General features: G+C 32.8%; 1 protein-coding gene across 1 annotated transcript in view; it reads right to left on the bottom strand.

Moving 5' to 3' along the window:
• LOC107618790 (polyadenylate-binding protein 1) overlaps positions 1–6,930 on the bottom strand; it is a 10,718-nt gene extending 3,788 nt beyond the window's left edge. The window contains exon 1 of the mRNA XM_021112676.1: positions 6,910–6,930. The gene's annotated coding sequence lies outside the window, so the exon portion shown is untranslated. The remainder of the gene's footprint in view (positions 1–6,909) is intronic.

Raw genomic sequence — 7,193 nt, 5'->3', positions numbered from 1 at the left:
AGGGATTATTAGGGTTAGGGAGGAGGGGGAACCGGGGAAGAGAAGCCCAAGGTCAAATAAGGAATATGGTTTTTTCAAAAAAAAAAAAAACGTTTCAGGATTTTATAAATAAAAACAAACATTGATTAAATCATCTTGTAAGATTTATGAAGATTTATTGAAACAAATACACAATCAAATCATTTTAGTAATTAAGTTTAACCAAATTATAAATTTAGGAAACAATCTCTTCTAATTTTTCTTCCAAAAGAAAATGAATTTGCTTTGAGTGGAAAGAGAGACTCCATAACTATTTAAAAACACAATTCTAAATCTTAAAAGATATTGTAAAGATAATGAAAATAACTTCGCATATATCCCTATATGGATCCAATTGTGGAAACTATCATAGCATTATAAAAGAAAGATTTTGGGGATAAGAGTATGTGAAGCAATTAGAGAAATTTTGGATATAGACCTGTTTACTATGAGAAACCAGAAGAATCGTATCATTAAGATTTGGGTTATGATGGACGTGACAAATTCACTTCGTTGAATTCTAAAAATTTCAAGAAGTAATAACAAGGTAATTGAAGTGCAGCTCAAATATGAAATGATAAAAATTTTTTGTCATTGTTGTAGAAGTATTGGGCATGAATTAAGGGCATGTGGGAGGTATTTGGAGGATACGGAGGTTGGGAATGTTGGGGAGGATGAATGAGCAAAAAAGAAATCAGTCCATAAATTAAAAAAGTAAGGCTGACAAAGATGTCCAGAGATCAACGAGACCACCAATCCCGGTTTAATTTGCCTGATACCTGCTTTTGCTAATCTTTTGGTACAAGATGACAATTCACTGGTAAAGAAAACCGAAAAAAATTCAAAATGGCCAAAATAGAGAGGTTCAGGCAGAGGAAAGCAAACATAAGGAAGCATGAGGATAGAGATAGACGAGGCTGGTTAGAATCATCAAGGAATAGAGATACCTGCTTTTGCTAATCTTTTGGTACAAGATGACAATTCGCTGGTAAAGAAAACCAAAAAAATTCAAAATGGCCAAAATAGAGAGGTTCAGGCAGAGGAAAGCAAACATAAGGAAGCATGAGGATAGAGATAGACGAGGTTAGTTAGAATCATCAAGGAATAGAGGAACCATTTCAGTTATCCAGCTTCGCTGGTACCTTCTCATTAGGCGTTGCGGAAGAACCGGAGAGAGAAAAAAGGGGATGAAAAAATAGAACATAAAGCAAATGGCAAGGAAGAAACTCTTGGCAAAAGCAATAACGAGAGTGAAAAGACGTTTAGAAGAAAATGGAGATAGTACTGTACCTAAAAAACAGTGCCAGGAGAGATTAAAAGTTGCTAAAAAGGAAGAGGGTGCCATCTTGCATTGGCACCTCAAGAGGCATGAAAATGTCTGTGTGGAATTGTCAGAGTTTGAAAAAATTTCTGACAATTCACATGAAAGGAATTATTAAATCACATTCCCTCGAGATGTTGTTCCTTTGTTAGACAAAAAAACAACTCGAAGGTAAAGGAGGTGCTTTGGAAAACTGGCTTTTAGTTGGTATTTACTGTTGATCCTATAGGTCAATCAGGAGGTTTAGTAGTAGCTTGGAAGGAGTTCTTAGATGTGCAGAGACTCAATTATGAATACTATTTAATTCATTTCACAATAAGTCATGAACAGTAGAGTAAAAAATAGAAGATCATGGGGTTTATTTGTACTAAGAAGAGGCAGAAAGAGGGAAATAGTTCTCAAGAATACTACACCTAATTAATGAAAGGAAGAGACACGAAGATGATAGTGATGGAAGATTTCAATACAAGTAAAGCTCATTATGAAAAGGAAGGAGGTAGGGAGAAGTCAGCTTCATCAATAGCCAGCTTCAATGACTTTATGGATTCTAGAAGGCAAGTGGATTTGGGATTTGATGGAGAGATTTTAACTAGGATAATAGACAATTTAGGAGGAATTACATTCGAAAAAGGCTAGACAGAGTACTCATGACGAATGCTTGGAGAGAGGAGTTTCCTAATTCTTATGTGATGCATTTATATGGGGTCCAATCATAAACCTCTATTACGTAGTGCAGATACGGAGGGGCGTAAGGTCAAAAGGAGTTTTCGCTTTTAAGAAAGGTAGTATGAGAATGAAGAAGTGGTCGAGATAATTAAACAAGCATGGAATCAAGAGAAAATAGAATTCCTGATGTTTTAACTTGCTAGTAAGTTGAAGGAGTGTAGGCACAAAATAGTGGAATAGCAGAAAAACTCTACGTCTAACTCCCAAGTTCGAATTGTTAATGCTAAAGACAAATTAGCACCTGGGTTGAAAAATAGAGATGGTGCTAATGGAGTGGAGGTACAGGTTCTTGAGGAAGAGTTAGAAGAAGCGTTGATTCAAGAGGAGAGATTTTGGAAGGAAAAATCTAGAATTCAGTGGCTTCAATGGGGGATAGAAACACAATGTTCTTTCATTTCAAGTATCAAGCAATGAATAGAAAGAATAAAATTCATACATTGAAAGATGAACAAGGAAATTCGGTGTCAGACTCGGATGGAATTGCTAGCATTGCTCAAGGCTACTTTGAAAACATCTTGACAACTAGTAACCCAAAAGACCCAGACGAAGAACTACTAGGCATACTAGAGAAAATTGGTAGAGCAACTAACAAGATGTTGGTCAGACCGGTGGTAAAGAAAGAGATAAAAGATGCTATTTTTTGGATTTGGATCCTCTAAATTTTGAATTTCACTTTAGAGAGTAAAGTATAATCTCTCACCATTTATTTCATAGGTGGGACCAAGAGAAAATATGAGAGAGAAATCATTCAAGGATAAGAGATCACACTTTACCATCTAAAATGAAAATCAAAATTTAGAGGATCCAAATTCTATTTTTTCAATTAACCCATTCTTCGCTCCGGGAGATGACATGTTCACGGTCAAATTCTTTCATTTTTTCTAGGACACCATAAAAAAAGTCATAGAACCAATAAAGCATTTTTTTTCTAGAGGTAAAATTCTCAAGGCATTCAATCATACATATATTTATTTAATCCCTAAAATCCTTAATGCCAATACTATGAAGCACATCAGACCCATAAACCTTAGTAGTATTTTTTTATAAAATAATATCTAAGATTATGGTTGCACAAATTACAATTTGTCATGAATAGGCTTATCAATGATTCTCAGAGTACCTTCATCAAAGGAAGGCTTATTAGTGATAATGTTTTAATTGCACATGAATTTATGCACTTTCTGAAGAATAAGAAGTTCGACAGTCATGACATGGCCCTGAAACTTGACATGAGTAAAGCTTATGATTGGGTGAAATGGTTTTTTTGTTTGGGCTATGATGAAGAAATTGAGATTTTGCAAAAAGTTGATGACATGGATTAAGGAGTGTGTGACTATCGTTTCTTACTCTGTTACTATGGATGGACAGCCTCATGGTTTCTTCAAACCATGTAAAGGGTTGGGTCAAGGTGACCTTTATCCCCCTACCTATTTTTTTTGTGCAAAAGGTCTTTCTTATATGCTCTACAGAAGAGAACAGAGGTTGAAATTTTCAGGATTGAAACTTAATCACAACTATCCTAAGCTTAATCATCTATTCTTTGCAGATGATTCAATTCTATTTAGCAGAAGCATGGAAGATGATTGCTTAAATCTGATCCGAATTTTGAGGAACTATGAGAAAATTAGCGGTCAATTGATTAATCTAGACAAGGCATTATCTTTTTTAGCCATAACACCCCTAATACTACTCGTGATCACCTTGCTGAAATTTCAATGGTTCCTTATGTTGGAAATAAAAAAAATATCTTGGGCTATTGGCGGTTATTCATAGATCAAAGAGAGACATTCAATTAAATCAAAGACAAAGTTTTTCAAAAACTTCAACATTAGAAGAGATCATTATCGTCTACGAGTAACAGAGAAGTCCTAATCAAGGTTGTAGCCATGGCAGTACCTCTATATACTCTGAGTTGCTTCAAGTTATCAAAATCGCTGACGGATGAAATACAAAAAGTAATGTTTAATTTCTGATGGGGACAAAAAGGTACGAAAAGAATGTGCATTGGCTAGGGTGGCAGATTTCACACAAACCAAAAGATTAGGAAGGCCTCAACTTTAAAGACTTAAAAGTCTACTTTCAATGCTAGCCAAGCAAGGTTGGAGACTTTTAACTCGATCTAACTCACTAATTAGCAAGGTTTATAAGAGCAAACTATAACATATTTTCCAATTTCATGAGAGCCGAGTCAAGGAACAATTCATCATGGGGTGGAGAAGTATAATTGAAGGATGCAAAGTGATAGAAAAATGGTGTATGTGAAAAACTGGTAAAGATAATATTGTCGTATTAAAGAAGATTCCTGGGTATAGGAGTTCACAATAATTATAGCGATTCCAAATTTCTACACTAATTACTATCCAGAATGGGTATCCGATTTAATTAACTCAAATAGGAAATGGAATCAAGTTTTGATCAGAAACATTTACAACTAAGAAGTAGCTACAACAATTCTGAATACATAAATTCATGGGGAAGAAGATACAATTACCTGGCTAAAAGAAAAATCAGGTAGCTATTCGATGACAACTGAATATAAAGTAGCCTTCCATTTTTTTCATCCACCATCAGAGTTCTTGCCTACACAATGCCAAAATAAAAAGATCTGGTAAGATCTTTGAAAACTTAAATGTCAATTAAAAGTGAAGAATTTTCTATGGACGGTTTTTCATGGGGGTTTACTGGTTAGGCAGAAATTTCATGCCAAAATTCCATCGATGGACCCGACTTGTTCTCGATGTGGATTGACTACAAAATCAGTGACCATTGCCTTTGGGAGTGCCTTGACGTAGAGGATGGTGGACTTTTCGGTACTAAACCACATCGATGATCCTTGGAAACAGTGGAATGAACTCCAAAGTCATATTAGTAGAGGTAGTAAGGCGAAAGAGAAATTGGAATCGATGATCAAAGAGAGAAATTGGAGCTTGTGAAAATTAAGAAACTAATTGGTCTTTGAAGGTTGAAAGCTCTCTTTGGCCATGGTGGTAGAAGAAGCCTCTGGTTATGTATGTGCAAGGAATTTTTCTCTCTAACTTTCTTTCTCAACAAATGTATTTAATTAGTTAATCTTTTAATTTTGGGTGAAATTTTTTCTTATTTGTCCTTGTATGTTGTCCATATTTAAACCAATTCTTTTACTTATTAAATCAATAAAAGATGCATACCTTTGATTAAAAAAAATTAACTAAGTTGATCCAATAATTTAAGAATTAATAATTAAAAATTTTAGTTAAAAAATTAATTAAATTTAATTATAAAAATAATTTGATCACTTAACATTTTTCAACTTGAAAAATGAAAATAATTGAAATCTATACTTTTGTATGGTTATTGGTTAGCTAGATTTACTATGCAGAAAATTTATCTATTTGGTCTTAATTTTATTTGTTAGACTCTCATCAATGATATTTAAATATGAACAAAAAGAGAAATTTAAATTTCGATCATTAATTCACTATAATGATTTTCATTTAGCTTTATTTGTATCCAAAAGATTGGGTAAATATGTACTAACTCAATTGTGTTGGATTGTTGGTAAACTATCACTCATTGTGGTTATAAATTGAATTTTTTTCTCAAATTTTTATGTATTTTATAAATAATTATTTAAGTATTTTTAAAACAAATTAGTTCAAAATAATAAGTTATTTGTTATTTTTTTTATTAGTTCTTGAAATTTTTATTATTTTGGATAATTTTTAAATTTATAATTAATCAAGGAATTTCACACAATTTGTGTATTTTGATTTGTTGTTGATTACTTTTTAATGCACACTAAAATTGCTTCGAATGAATACAATTATATTTAGATAATATTTTATTAATTTAATGTGAACTCAACTTTGTTCTAAATGTATTTTTTTGTGAAAAGAACAATTTTTATTTTTTTATCTTTGAAAATTATATTGAGATGTTGATAAAATATTAATTACCTATTTTGACCTTTTTATATTAAAGAGTGACATGTTAGTTTTGAATTTTTATTTTTATTTTAGTAATTTTGTATTTTAATATGGTGTTGGTTAATATTATTTAAATAATATTTATTTTTTCAAAATATATTTGACAAAAAATATTCAAATGCAAATCACATTAACATTGATATAATTTTAATTAAAATTAATTTTAAAGACACTCGTACCAATATTTATGTACAATTAATTGTTTGCAATTCTTTGTTCCATTAAAAATTGTCTTATGCAATGTCCTGTGCATTTAGTTAATTGTTTGTTTATTTATATCGGTAAAAAATGTAACATCTTTATGATAGTGGGAGAGGAATTCACGCACTACATGGTATAGGGGGTTTTGTTGGATCAGTCAGTGATTAAGCCAATTTAGTTGAACTCAATTAAAAAAATTGTTTAGTCATGTAATACGATTCACGATGATTATTATTATTAGTCATCGTTAATACTCAAAATTTGTAATTTCTTTAGCAGCTTGTATCTCTATTCCATTACAACTTAGACTTTTAAAATCTAATATGAATTTAATGTGAGTGTTAAGCATTAATTATTTTTCAAGTCCAATTGAGTCTTGACCTTTATAGATATTATAATTCTTTCACACGCACAACCATCTTTTTTATAGCCTACATTAGAGGTGTACATAATCCAATCCAGTTCAAACTTAAAATTATTCTTTTATTTTGGGCCTGATTTAGAAATGATATGGTCAAATTCATAGACAAAAATTGACCCAATCAGACAACTCAATTGTGTTTGGACCAGTGCTCGAGTCACCCAGTCTGGTCCAATGAGAGAGTAGGTCACTAAATCTCTATGGGCGAGACAAGGAGAAATTGAGCATTTTCTCTTCTTTAGTTAGAATAATAGGCGTCTCTCTCTCACTCTCACTCATCTTCGGTGGTTGGCTACTCCCACACGGCCACTATCAAAAACCTCAAACTCTCAACCACCAGCCTCTTCTTGTTTTTGTTTGCCTTGTCTCAACCACCAACCTTTGGCCCGTGTTGGTCACTGCGCCTCCATTCTGCCCACTCGCTATATTGTACCTCCATTCTGCTCTTTGTAGTGTCACGCCGAACCTCTATATTCTGCTCCTCACAACACCACACTGCACCTCCGTGTTCTGCTCCTCGTAGCACCGCACCAAATATTTT

Source organism: Arachis ipaensis, chromosome B09 (assembly GCF_000816755.2).
Source record: "Arachis ipaensis cultivar K30076 chromosome B09, Araip1.1, whole genome shotgun sequence".
Lineage (NCBI taxonomy): Eukaryota > Viridiplantae > Streptophyta > Magnoliopsida > Fabales > Fabaceae > Arachis > Arachis ipaensis.
Note: the sequence above shows the minus strand (reverse complement) of the source record. Positions and strands in the feature narration are given on the sequence as shown.